This window comes from Chaetodon auriga, chromosome 24, assembly GCF_051107435.1.
Source record: "Chaetodon auriga isolate fChaAug3 chromosome 24, fChaAug3.hap1, whole genome shotgun sequence".
Lineage (NCBI taxonomy): Eukaryota > Metazoa > Chordata > Actinopteri > Chaetodontiformes > Chaetodontidae > Chaetodon > Chaetodon auriga.
The window spans coordinates 9529370-9543659 of NC_135097.1; the positions used below are offsets into that span (position 1 = coordinate 9529370).

General features: G+C 43.1%; 1 protein-coding gene across 7 annotated transcripts in view; it reads right to left on the reverse strand.

Annotated features, from left to right (window-relative positions):
• LOC143316988 (adhesion G protein-coupled receptor L3) overlaps positions 1–14290 on the reverse strand; it is a 201521-nt gene that overhangs the window by 165500 nt on the left and 21731 nt on the right. For all 7 annotated transcript variants that reach the window (XM_076724885.1, XM_076724884.1, XM_076724887.1 and 4 more), the window contains exon 2: positions 12385–12463. The gene's annotated coding sequence lies outside the window, so the exon portion shown is untranslated. The remainder of the gene's footprint in view (positions 1–12384; positions 12464–14290) is intronic.

Sequence of the window (14290 nt, forward strand, 5' to 3'; positions counted from 1 at the left end):
CGTTGCTACCATCATCTGCAGGATTTGCACCAGTGGAAACCCTTTGCCCGGCATGTAAATTAACAATCCATTACTTTATTGTCATGTTTAGTGGCTTGGATCGCTGTTTGACATTTACAAGGATTCCATGTAAAGGATTTTTTTGCTGGAGATACTGCAGCTTGATAACTCAATGAATAAGGCCATTAAATGTTCCCGCTGGGGACCGCAGATTTCAGCTGGATTTTATAAGCAACAAAGGATGGGAATCTTGGAAATTGTATTTTTCAATAGCCAATAACCATTTAATGAAATGAACAATTAAATATGTCAGCATTTTATACACAGAGAAGAAGTCCAAAACAATGTGAAGCTTAATGCCTTCAAAATGAATTAACAGTAGAAGTAGTATTATAGTAGTATTAATAGTACTAATAGCAAAAATATGACATTTTGATGGCCAAACTGTTCCTCCATCAGAGAGAGTATGAGGAGATACTTAAAGCAATTCCAACCGCTGGCATGGACAACGCAGCAGAAGGATAGATGCTGGTGATTTGATATGCAAATGAATTACCTTATTTGCTAATCATGCGTCCCCCCTTTTGGCAAGACAAAGGTGTCCAATATCCAGTGAATCCTATCGCTTTATTGTTCCTGCAAGTAGACAGCAGTACACTGCCCCTTCTTGAGTGAAACGGCTTGCCTTTGTCTGTTTGTTGTACATGCTCTATGGTGTCTGATTGTGGAGAGATTTTGGCTCTGAAAGCTTAAAGAAACACTTTCTTGTGCTTGCAGATTATTCAGTAATACAAGTTAGTGTATATTGTCCATTTGGAAATGGACAGGTCTGCACATGTACTGGGGGTTTGGTATATTTTTGGGGTTAAATGTCCACCAAAAAAACAAAACAAAACATTTACAGGTCAACATTTTTGGAAATTAATCACTTTCTTGCTGAGAGGATTGACTCTACGGTACATGTGAAACTAGAGCAAGCAGCCAGTTAGCTTAGCTTAGCACAAAGACTGGAAAGGGGGAACCAGTTGGCTAGGAACAAAATCCACCTACCAACACCTTTAACACTCACTAATTAACATGAAAGCCATTCTGTTTAATCTTTACCAAATTTAATACGACAATTAGGGAGCTAGGGAAGCCATTGTGGATTTTCAGTCTTTGTGCTGTGCAAGCTAACAAAGTGCCAGTGGTCACTTCACATTTAGCGTACAGAAATGAGGGTGCTATCGATTAACACATCTAACTCTCAGCCAGAAAGCGAATGAAATTTTTTTTTTTGACCCGTTCCTTTAAAATGACAAATCTCAGTGGATGACTTGATTGAATGAATAAGGAATGTCTTGTGGGCTTTCAGTCAATGCCTTGTTAATACAGACTGTACGATGACTGCACATTTGCTTAGAAAACATTCCCTCATCAGCCAGCTCACTGAATAGCACATGAATTTACTGGATGAATTGGTATGCATATTTTGTGTAGAGCATTTTGTTAGCTTCCTTTGTTTAATTCCACTGGCGATCTGTTTCTCTGTGGAAGTGACAAGGGGAAACGGCTGATTGATTTATGGAAATTCATTCTGTGCATATGACATTTGTCAGGCTGTTGTATCAATAGCAATACTGACAGCAACAATGACCACTCCGCCGTCTCTGAAAGATCCTACAAATACTAAAGCGCGCAAGCGAGAGCCCCACACGGGGAGGTTTAATTATGTGAAAAAAGGGACTTTAACAATGTGCATTTGCATTTGTCACTTCTCTGTAATTCACGACAGGAATTCTTGTCTTAATTCCCGTTAAAAAAAAAAAAAAAAAAAAGATGTGATCACAAAGTAAAGAGAGACTGACGTGCTTAAACACACACACACACACACACACACACACACACACACGAGCATACACACTCCTGCACACATCTGCTCGTCAGTGAGCCTGTTGGAAACTGTCACATGCCTGGCAGGTTCTGTAACTTGGGCAGATGGTACAGCGCAATTAGGCCCACCGAATCTCTCAATCAATCTCCTGCTTGCCATATGAAGAACCTGCTTCTCTGTTTCTGTTAAACCAACGTGCTTGTCCACTTTGTATTCCAGTGCCTTGTTTGCACATTACCTTTATTCTCACACACTATAAACCATTCCTGCTGCCTTGCTGTTCCTGAAAAGTGCTCTTCTCCGTTGCTTCTGCAGTTCACATTTTCTTTGCTTCCCTCAGCTACAATACGTTTTGTTTTGTCATTTTGTCATTTTCCGCACACACTGTTCTTTTTCTAGCTATGTCCTCTTGATCCCTTTCACTTTGCAAAACACTTCCTACGACCCCCGTCCCAACCCCCCCCCAACGCCTGCCACCTCAGTTTTTCTCTACCCTTTTCTGCCTTCTCTCTTGGCTTGTTTAACCACTGGCCTGAATGCAAGACTATACTGTAGACAATAGGCAAGCACAAGTGTTTCATTCACACCCAATTACTGTGAAAGGGATTTTTCTGGCCAGAAATTCAGCGAGGAGCAGAATGAGAGTGTCACAGAGGAACAAGATATCCCTGGCGTTTCGCGTTCTGTCCCATGTTCCGCACACAAAAGAGAAGAAAAGCGATCCGGTGTATTCAACACCGGCGAGGGCCATTAGCCAGAGCTGGTTAAATAAGGATAGCTCTAACTGCGGCGCTAACAGAGACGGGAAACATCTGCTGCTCGCGCGGGGCCCTTGTTGGCCCTGAGGATTCTGCCTTTGATCAGCGGCCCTCGCAACCACCTTCCTACAAGAGCTCAGATGAAACAACCTCTCAAACACACAGGACGAGCGCGAGAGAAGCACACCCACACTGAAAGAAATGCAAGCGCAAGCACATAAACAAACAAGCAGGGCGAAGTTTCACACCGGCATGCGGTATATGGACACAAGCAGACTGATGCTACATATATTAACAAATTAGAATACAATCTTAGAAGTCTTTTCTTTCACCGGTGTGCTGTTTCTGGGCAGAGGAAATTAAAACCTCGCCCGACGACTTCCCCTCTCCTGCATGAAAAAATATGACATATCCACATTTCCAGCAGAAGCAAGCCAAACACCTCGCTCAACAGTGGGCCAGACGCCACCTTTGGACTGCCAATCCCGCTGTTGTATTTCCCCCACCTGTGACGGGAAGATGATTCACTAGGCCTGCCAGACTGCATCTAGGGACTGTGTGTACTGGGGCGTACTCACTGCCAGCACAGACAGAGGGGAAAAAACACAACCTTCCGCACTGCACTGTGACCTGCAAATGCAGTTGATAAAATAATGTGGCCTGTGAGCAGATGTATCATGCGCTACCTACTCCGGGTGTAACAATTCACCAATTCGAATCAAGGCATCGGGCCAAATGATCATGATATGGCAGACGGGGGCAAAACTGGGCCTGATACACAGGGAGAATGTTAAAAATCGCTGTTTCCCCGCATATGAACACACCAGCTACACCGGAAAAGCAATATGAGAATTATAGGCTAAATTGCTTTATTTTTTTTTTTTTAAAGAGAGCATGTATATGTAATTTTTAGGCTCTGTATTTTTAGCCGTGGAACCCACGCTCCACCTGTGCTGCAGTCCTCCCAGAATACACAAACAGCACAGACAGTTTTTTGTTTTGACGATACAAATGGAATACTAGATAGAACCAGGCAAAGCAGATTTCACGAGGAATTTACAGCTAGGCTATGCTCAAAACTCATTCAAACAACATAAACAACAGGGTGTATTTCGGCAAAAACACATTTTCTTTTCCTTTACTTGCATTATCTCCGGTCATACATTTCGAAAAAATTTTATTTTTACCTTAACTTTATGACACAGATGGATCTTTGAAATAGCTGCGTCGCACAGTGGAATGTGGTGAACGAGAAAAGCTTTTTCATGGTCGACAGCAAACAATATGTAGCGGTGCATTTCAGCCTCTTTCTCTCTATTTGATTAATAGAATTTGAAATGGTGCAAAAACAATCAGGCAAACCTTAAATTAAAGGAATCTAATTAACGTAAAGAGTGAAGAGAGTTAAATGTTTTGCAAAGGATCTCAATGGCAGTGGGTAGAATTACATTAATAATCTGTGCTTAATAAATTTTAGTGTATCTCAAACTGTATTATACCATAGATCACATGACGAATAGCAATCCAATTTATCCAGTTGGAGAACACTCCCTCATGCCTTTAAATCAACCAAAATGAATGAAAAAAAAAAGATACTTTCATGGAGAAAGAAGAAATGGTGTGTAATTATAAAGGCCACACGAGTTCAAAAAGTCTTAATGGAATGACTTGTTCACGCGCCAAATGATTTTTTTTTTCTCCACTCTTGCTCCATTTCCAGGTGTTCATTATTCTAACCATGGAGAACATCCTGAGGGTCGTGCCATGTTCTAATTCCTAATTAACTGCCCAGAACAGAGATCATGGTCGCCAGTGACCCTGACCGGCGAACAGGACCGGTTGGAGTCTCCGGGTATTACTCTTACTCAGGTTTTGTAACGACTGATTCCCAGTAAAACCCTCCTCCAACATAGTTACTGTACCATGTGCCATGGAATTGCAAGAACTGGGTCATGCTTTTAGAAAGACAACCTAAAGCCCGCCGGAGGATACGTGTTTTCAAGACATTGCACAATTGGAGACACCTGTGGACTTTGGGGCTTGTGTGTAACCACAGTCAAAGATCCCGGTAGGATTCTGTTTATTTTGCATGTGCCACCTATCTGTCAACGAGGAGCAAAGAAGGGGCAAATGGAACAAATGAATGATTCCTGACTTCATGGCTAATCTCGGCTAAAGCTGCGTACCTATCAGTGGCATGTTTTTACACTGCCTCCGAGATTAGTCATGTGTACACTCGCAGTGCACATACATATTGGGGCATTACCGGCACTCGTAGGGAATACAAAAGTGGCATCGCTGACTAAATGTCTATGTTTGCTTTGGAGAGATCAGCCATGCCCTCAGCGTTACAACACGGGCCACCTGCAGTCTGGGAAATAGGTTTCTGGGGGGAATTAGAGGATTCTGATGAATGAACAAGACAGACATGAGTAACCCGGCCCAATATACTGCTTATCTACAAGCTTATGTTGCACAAAGGAGGCAGATAAGCTCAGACATGCCAGCAGAACGAAGGAATGGAGAAATGAGTGGAAATGAGGCTGAGGGGGGTGAGGAAAACGTACCCAGGTCAAGATCTACAGGAGTGCGGTCAGTTGCGACAGAGCCGGGATGCTTTGAATTGCCGAAGAACAGTTAACCATTGACTAGTGGGACTAGTCAAGCTACGCAGCATAGGCCCTGTGTTGTCCCAGCTTATTCTATTCCACTGACCATGAAAACAAAGCATAAAGTCATTATCAAGGCCTCTGCCTGCCCTGGGCAGTGAATGCAACACTAATCAATGAGAAAGAAAAGCATTGTGGTCCGTCTTTGAGGACAGGTGATATTATGCTGGTGCGTGTTAGCCTGTGTGTGTGTGTGTGTGTGTGTGTGTGTGTGTGTGTGTGTGTATGGATAAGATTATCCTGTCATTAGTGTTGTCTCTGAGGTAGGTGGTCTGGATGGTAGCGGCATCACGTTGCAACTATTAATGTGTGACAATGAAGGAAGTACAGAAATATTCTGTGGTCTTTGTTTCCTACAGTTTCTAATTATTAACTTTATTAACTTTGACTTGAGCTTGTGTAATTCGTTTACCCTCGCTATGTGTAGGCTTTTGGAACTACGTTAGACTGCTTTCATATTAAACTTTAACAAACCTGTGTATAGATTTTTCATGCCATTATTGTTTATCAAAGCTTATTCTTAGCATAAGTTTGATGTATTAGGAGTCCAAAATCTTTCAAATACTACAGATATCATCCTTAAAATATTTTTATCAACATGGCAGAAATGTCTTTGATGAATCAACAAGAAAACATTCGGCAACATGTTTGAAAACCAGTTAATTTTTTAAGTCAAGAGGCAAAAATGCCACAACTGCTGGATGCAGCTTCTAAAATTTGTAGGCAATTTTTCTACTATTTTCTGATGTTTTACAGACTGAATGATTAATCAGATAATCAGAGAAATAAGTATAATAGCTCATTTCATTGCATTACAAAATCTGCCCAGCGACAGTCCGACATTCCTTCAAGATCATCACAACCTCTGCGCTGAAATCAGTCTGTGGCAAAATGACATTTTTCATGTAGCGACAGAGAATTGAAACACTGCTCCAATTTCTGATCCGGGTTTGGAATTGTCTGCTAAATTAACATCCACACTGAGTTCCACACAACCCTGTTTGAGCACTTCACAATAAGCCACAAGTGACAAAATTGAACTTCACTTGTCAAGCACCATAATTCCATCCCAGGTGTATATTACGCAATCATCCACGGCGCCAGGAAACAAATCCCATTGACTTGATTCCTATTTAATTATTCTACTTGAAAATGCTTTCTGCTCTCTCTTTTCTCTGAACCTGAGGGGGGGAAAAAAAGAAATAGTTTTACCCGTTTAAAAAAAAAAAAAAAAAAAAACTCCTATTCAAGAATTGCATTCCTTCCAGATTGTCAGATTCCATTCACGAGAACCCACCTTCAACACTTATTTTATTTAAACCTGAACAAATGTGGCACACAACACAATGGGGTTTCACTGAGGTAAAATAATTGCCTAAATACAGTGTGACAGGGGAGCTTGATTCATTCTGGAGAAAACGCTGCCTGTTGAGAAAAAGTGTTGACAGAGTAGCGAGAGACAGTGAAATGGAAGGAGAAAGAATGAGGAGAGGCATAGAAAGGGGCAGTGTACAGTTTCCATCAGCAAACAAAACACTGCATATTTCTTTGAAAGACTAAGTGTTAAGTTAGGCTACTCCGCACGCTGTCAATAGCGACGTTCATCATAGGGCCAGCCGCAGTCTATATATTGATTAAACCATCCATCACTTAAACTCTACAAGACATTATTTCTAATTAAAAAGTAAGCCATAAATTTTAGGCTTTATTGCCAGGCTGGGGCTGTAAATAAAATTCAAGGGAGGGCAGAAACAGATTGCAGCCCCTGTCCATGGTTTAGAGCCACCGTAAAAAGGACAGACGGGTGGGATGGCACCTTTGGGATCCTCGCATCCAGACCGCCGGGATGACAGCAGGGAGGTGCTCCGCTTCATTCCGGATAAACAGATGCAAATCAATAATTTCTCTGGTTGTGTTTTTATAAGACAGGCGCTTCCCCTCAGAGGGGCTAAGGAGCAGGCCATGCATATGGAGAACAAATATGTAAATTAAATTTTCATAAACCACTTGGGAATATGTGAAAGGAACAGCGGTCGGTGTACTTGAAAATGATGTATAATCATAAGAGGTTATGAAAGTGTATGAAAGCGCTCCATCACACAACTGGGTTGGCCGGTAGGCTGGCAGTGACAACAGGCTCCTATTATCCATCTGTGTCTCCATTTTCCTCTGCTAAACAACAATTTTTGCTGCCAAATATGCAGTCGCAGGACATTATTTAATGATCCCCGTTGATAAAGAGGCCATTAGTACACCTACACTGTAGCCAAAGCTCTGATGTTGGACAGGCAAACACGGAGCACACTCAGTCATAGCAGAGGACACTTCACTTTTGACAACTTCTGATTACCTCAGCGTGTCCGCCGGTTGTAAGGCGGTGAACTCCCCTGACAGCCAGTTGCAGAGTGTTGGTTATTTTTTGACGGGCACGGAGGGATGTCTGATTTCACAGGTACTAGCCATAGGGAGGCAGGAAATGGAAGGAACTGGGGGAAGAAAATGAAGAAAATGCACGTCACGGTCTCCGCAGCCTCCGCTGCCAACAAAAGAAAGCATGTGCAATCATTATTCATCTGTCTCCCTTTTCCTCTCCTGGGCCAATTTTTGTTTTTCATACCTGCCAGAGCAGGAGTAGCCCCAACCACACAAGCGCCTACTGACTGTGGCTTGATAATGACGGAAAAGGCTGGGGAATCATATTTGGTTTAACTGATAGCCAGACAGGTTCTTCGCCAAAGTGAGGGAAGTGGCCGTGGTCTTGGTGAGAGACAGAAAGAGAGAATCACCCTCGGGGGGCAAGCGAGAACTAATGAGTGAGCTAAAAAGGACAAGATGGAGTGATCCTCTATAAAAAGACCAGCAGTAATCTCCTCCTCTCCTCCCTCTCCTCTCCCCTTAATGTCCTAAGAGATCTTGGCTCCTCCGTAAAGCCTGCTGCCTCCACACATCAAACAGAGCTGATTAGAGCTGCACACCTTGCTGGAGCTGAAGCTTTGGACAGGGTGCAGCCCAAGTTCAAGGGAGACTCAGTGTTACAAAAACCAAAGAGGAAAAATGCTTCCAGGTAGTGGACATCTCTCTGGACTATATACATTTGAACAGCTTCCACTAAATCAGCATGTGACTGCAAAGACCGACTGCAGTATCCACTTACCATATCTATAACCCAATGCCTTAGAGCTCAAATAACATCAGTGTCTTTCAAATTAGGGCCAGTGTGCTGCTTTGGATTCTTCTGTCATGTCAGATGATATCAGCGTAGCCCCAGAGGTGCAAGCGGCGCTTGAATCTAATCGTCATCAACAGATCGTCCTGTTCGTTCACATTAGCATAAACGGTCACGGTGGGGAGGGGTGGGGGCAACAGAAAGATACAGTGGGAGGGGAAGGAGAAGATGAGTTGGCAGAAGATGATGGAGAGAGAGACCACGGAGCTGCTGTGTGAGTTTGCTGTCAAGGGTGTTGTTTTATCAAGACACCCAAACTGTCAGGGCAGGTATCAGGAGAGGAGCTGGGCACAAGACGAGACACTCGCGCTAACATCCCAGTAACCTCTTCTCATACCGAAATAGCTCCATCCAAATTTACCGGTCTCTCCGACAGACTTGGAGGTTGGGCGGGGGGCAACATTGTTGAAGGGACTCTTACCTCTACCAATCAAGACAAGTGAGACATTCACCTGCACGGTCCTCTGAGACCGGGGAGGTGGGCTGTGACAGGCAATAACAGTGTGGGTTTGTGTGTGTGTGGGAGAGACAGATTGGTAGAGAGAAAAACTACAAGTTGTTACAAAAGTGTATTTTTCTGGAAATCACTCCACTAGAAAAATGCCATAGGAATCGCAGTGACTTCTTGGGGTATGCATTCAACAAAGAAGATAACGCATGTGTATAATTACTGAACTTTAGAGGTGTTAGCAGTTGTTATGTTTGGACCAGTTGTTTCCCTTTGTTGAAGTGTTTAAGATAAGATAAGCTAACCAGCTGTTGTCTAACTCTTGGGGGAAAAATGGGCAATTTCCCAAAACGGTGACCTATTCCTTTAACCTCTTTTAACTTTCAATTGACTGTAACCAAACCATTGATTTTTACAGTTGTGTGAACGTGTGAAAAGCCCTCTTAGAGCTGTTAGGTACATTAATATTCCTTTGTGAGATACACAATTTGCGGGTCTTAAAAATGCATGGATGCAAATTCACGGAGGGAAAAAAAGATGCTGCTTCAACCGTAATGCTGCAGTTCCAGAGAGCGATGCAGGGACACTGAAGACATAAATATTGCATTGGAAGAGGTGGAGCGGACGGACACGCACAGTGCCCCAGCAAACATCACATTAAGCACGCACATTTCCGATATGTACACACATATGCTGATCAAGTGTGGCCATCACACACACAGATATCCCTGCAAGTCAGAACAAAACAGGAAATGAATGTCCTACTGTGGAGTGCTGTTGTGTGATTCTACCTTCATGTATGCCCCATGGCTTAAATAACACCACTCCTTAAAGACCACAGATATGAATTTAAGTACGTTTGTTTCAGGTTAAAATCAACAACACAATAATAATTTAGCAAATTTTGGCACATAAACATATTTTCTGCACAATATTCATCCCTCAACCCCATTTTACAAGTGTGTGAATGAAGATGAGATGACTAAGTGACATTTCCATGCAGCTGCAGGAGTGTACCCACATGAACCGTCCGCCTGATGCGACAATATGACCACAAACATGTCTGAGCAAATACATTTCCAGAAGGTTGCTGTTGTCAAGACAACACCAATTTACTCGGAGGGTCAACAAATTTGTCATTATCAGCCATGCACTACATCAAGCAATGTGTGCCTTTTAAATGATGCGATCGTTTAGAGGGTTTGGACACTCAGCCCAGTATCCCTGAGCCAGGTTGCTTTGGTGCTGACCGTAGTTGCCCAAGTAACCGCACACAACAACAAAGACGTGCAAAGTCAACTATCTCTGGACAGGACTCAAATTCAAGAACACTGCTGACACCAGCCAAAAGGATTTCGCTCCTTTCCCATTCAAATGACCTGTTTTGCATCATTTCGAGAAGTCCGGGCAGGATTGCACTATGAAAACAAATGGCAGGGCTTTAAGATAACAGAACCAAAACTTGGCAGGGCTCATGTCATCACAGGCCATTATGGTCAAACTAACTTGAATGGCTGATGCTATGGGCAACCGTGTTGGGTATGCAAAGCACTGTGGGAGGGTGCGGAGGTTCATAATCCCTAACAAGGCTGAAAAGCTTTGTAGTTGAACAGATTTCTAGGTTTCAATTTAAAGGTTACTTACTGCCTAACCTTGTAATCTGTCTGCTCATTACAAAATATTGTTCTTGTAAATTAAGATTTTTGCCTTCCTCAGCCCAATAACATCTCCCAAAAGTAGATTAGACATAATCCACAGTGACCACAAATTAGGCAAAAGTGGGTACATCAGATGTAGGTTGTAATTCCAAGTCAGGTTGCATTCGGATATTTATCATCAAAGTAATCCCCACCTTTTAATTCATTTGACATCTTTCAGCACTAATACAGTATCTGATTTCTGAGGAGCACCAGTACACAGTCACGCAGCGTGTCACCCACAGGAAAGCAGCGGGTTGCAGGACAAGTTTGCTGAAACGTGTTCCTACACAGAATGGAGACCAAGGCCGTTATGTCTGTCCCAGACTTGCGCTTCATATCTAAAAAGCACGAGCCAGCGCCACGTATAACAACCGCCTGCTGCTCTCAATGTTATTCAAATGCCAGCACAATTCTATTTTCACCTTGCCTCTAATGTGACCATTCCTCCTATGTCAGCAACATTTACTGTCCTTTCTTTTGTGCCGGATATGCCGGCGAAGTGGCAAATTAATTCTAAAAATGGGATTATCCTGGAATGTTGTTGCTGGGATCGAGTTCAAATGTAGTTTCCAATTATTCTCCTCTGAAATCTCCCATTCCATCAAATCTCATGAAACGGCCTCTTGGAGAAAATATGGCCCTGAGGCCTTATCAAAAAGGTGACACAGTTTTTACAATTTAATCTCGTACAATACAGCAGCGTGAACAAACATAAAAACATCAACGGGGGCTAGAAAAGCAATGTAAACAATGTACGCACAAAAATATGCACTGCCGGAGGGAAGTTGTTAGGAGGAGAGGAAAGGAGAGGAGGCTGCATTGAGTTGGATGAAGGGAGAGTGGGTTAGATGGATGCAGCAGGGCATGTTTGCATGTGTAGGTGTGTGTGTGTGTCAGAGGAGGAGGAGGGTGAGGAGGGTGGACGTCGGCAGGCAAACCTATCATCCACGGAGCCCACCAGTAAACTCTGGAGGGCAAACAATCTGCCTAATTGAATTCAATCCAGGCTCACCACAGGAGGCACAGAGGCTGGTGGCTCCATTAAGTATGGAGAGGGTTGGTGGAGGTGGAGGTGGCGGAGGGAAGTGTGTGCCTATCAATGGGATGAGGAGGGGGAGAGCTTTAGCTGGCACGACAAGTGAGCGAGGAAAGGGAAAGGAGATAAGTACAAGAAGCAGAGAGCAAACACAGGGTTGCAGAAGACAACAATGACAAACAGACAGAGAGAGGAAAAACAGCTTGGTGCGTGAAGGTTTTGGTGGTTGGGGGGGGGGGGGGGGGGGGGGCGTGCAAGGAGCAAGAGACTTGAGGCGAAGAGAAATAGAAGCCAGCTGCGCTTTTGCATGATTACAGCAACAACAACATCATTTGCATCAGGGGATGGAATCCAAACATGCTCGGTAGATTCGTATGGTTACCGACCAAAAAAAGCCCTCTTTGTCGCTGGCGGCAGAAATTAAAGGCGTACCGGTGATGTCCCACAGATTTGCATATGAAGATGAGTACCTATCATGAATCATTTTCATAAACATCATATTGCACACAAAGAACAAGCCCAATTGGCCCACATGAATACTCTTCATGGGTGGGGGCTGCTTGTGGTGCTCTTGATCTGGGATCTATTGTGTATTCATTACATGTAATGACGCATTTTCAGCCCGCCTCGTCGGGTCCGATGGTCACAGGAGTGGTGATAAAACTGTACGGTACCTTGGTGTGAGAGGGAGTGTGATTCTTCAGTGTTCTCCTGTATGTCGCAAAATTCCAGATAATAAAACCATGTTCTGCCCTGCGAGGAAACAGAGAGAGGAAGCCGGTTAGGAGATGGAACAGAGTAGTCTCGAGTCATTAAAACATGGCTTATTCTTTGACTTATCCTTTCAAAATAGGTGTCAGGGGACATAATTAAAAAGTCCAGCAGGAGAAACTTTTATTGTCTGCCAACATGACTTTAAATCACCACTAACTGGCCTGTGCACATCCAGGACATAGATTTACTTTAAAAACCCCTGAAAATAATTACTTTTGAATGCCAGAAGTGTTAGTTTGTCACAGTCGCATCACACACAAACTCTGTATTTTGGTCTCTTCTGGGTCGACCATCATTAAGTGGCATCTTCATAAATTTTTCAGCTGTTGTCTGGTTCCCACACTGGTGATTGCTGCTGTATGAAGTGCTATTCAGGTCACATCCGATTTTAATGGCTGATTTATTAGGGCCCAACAGGGGCTTGTTGATGGGCTGCAGGACAAAGAGCCTGTTTTAAACTGCATTAACACTCCGCAGTAAATATTCCATACAGCATTAGCATTTTGATGACTGCTTCCCCCTGTCACCTTTTGGACCGCCTCGTTTTCCCCACACATTTTGCTCTCCTGCTCTGCCTCGTCGCATTTGTATCAATCTGCCTTTTGCATGTGCTGCTTTCTCCCTTCCAGCCTTCCCGTCAGTCTGCTCATTACGTTTTTCACTCTTCACGTTCACTATAAACCTTTGTTGGGCTGATGCCAGCGTGCGCAGGTGAAGTGGTTATATTTAATTATGGCTGAATTAATGAGTGACATGAACAGTTTCACAGAGGTAAATTCAAATTGTATTCAGTGGGATTGAAAAGCTTGCTTCCTCTTCACCCTCGGCGCTGAAAAACATGTCACCTTACTCCCTTTTGTTATTGTGATGCAAACTATCTTTACCTGATTCCTAATTAAATCTCACCTGCAATCATAGAAGTGATGAGCACCAAAGCTTTTGTAATTGAGGTGTCTATAGCAGGTTAAGGTCTTGAATAATAAGTCAAAAAGGATCAGTAGCACTGTATTTATAATGCAAATTAGGTAGATATTGGATTACGCTGAATTAAAAAACACTTTTTTTTATTGCTAACACATTTGGGTTGTCTGTCACATAGCAACATATCTCTAAATAGCACTGGCACGCGCTTTAAAAGTCATAAGCAAAGCACAGACATATAAAGTCTATGATAGTTTGTAGCTACCATCCGGTTTGATATTGTGCATGTGTGTTACTGATCAAAAGCATACTGAGTAAAACAGTTCTTTTTTTTTTTTTCCAAATTGTGCAGAGATGCCCGAAAGGAAAGAAAAAAAGAAATCTCAATTATATTGCCAAACTTCCAGATATCATCTGGGCACAATGGCCGACTGATCTTGGCTTCTGAACAAGTGCCGGGGACGTGCTGCATCAAATCTGCTGTTCATTATGTTTGATCAAATTTGAGACTTTGGCGGAGAAAGCAGATGCCGTAGGTCAATGCAGCTGAACCGCTAAAGCTAGTTTGGTCAACAGAGCATCTGCCAGTCATTTAGCAGGCCTGCAAGTGTTTGGAAAGGAACACAATCGCACAATATTGTAACAATCCTGACCACAAACTGCTGCACAAAGGGAGAGACCGATTTCACAGACAACAGAAAATAAAATTTACATTCCGGACAGTTTAATTGCCCGTAGTTGGCTTTCATCATCCGCTCACACTGGATCCAGACCTAATTTACAGTAATTAGAGCAATGGTACAAATCTTTAATTTCTCCACATTTACCTCTCATAAAAGCCTTATTCACTGCTCCTCTCCCTGATCTTCCTCAGTGAGCAGAAAC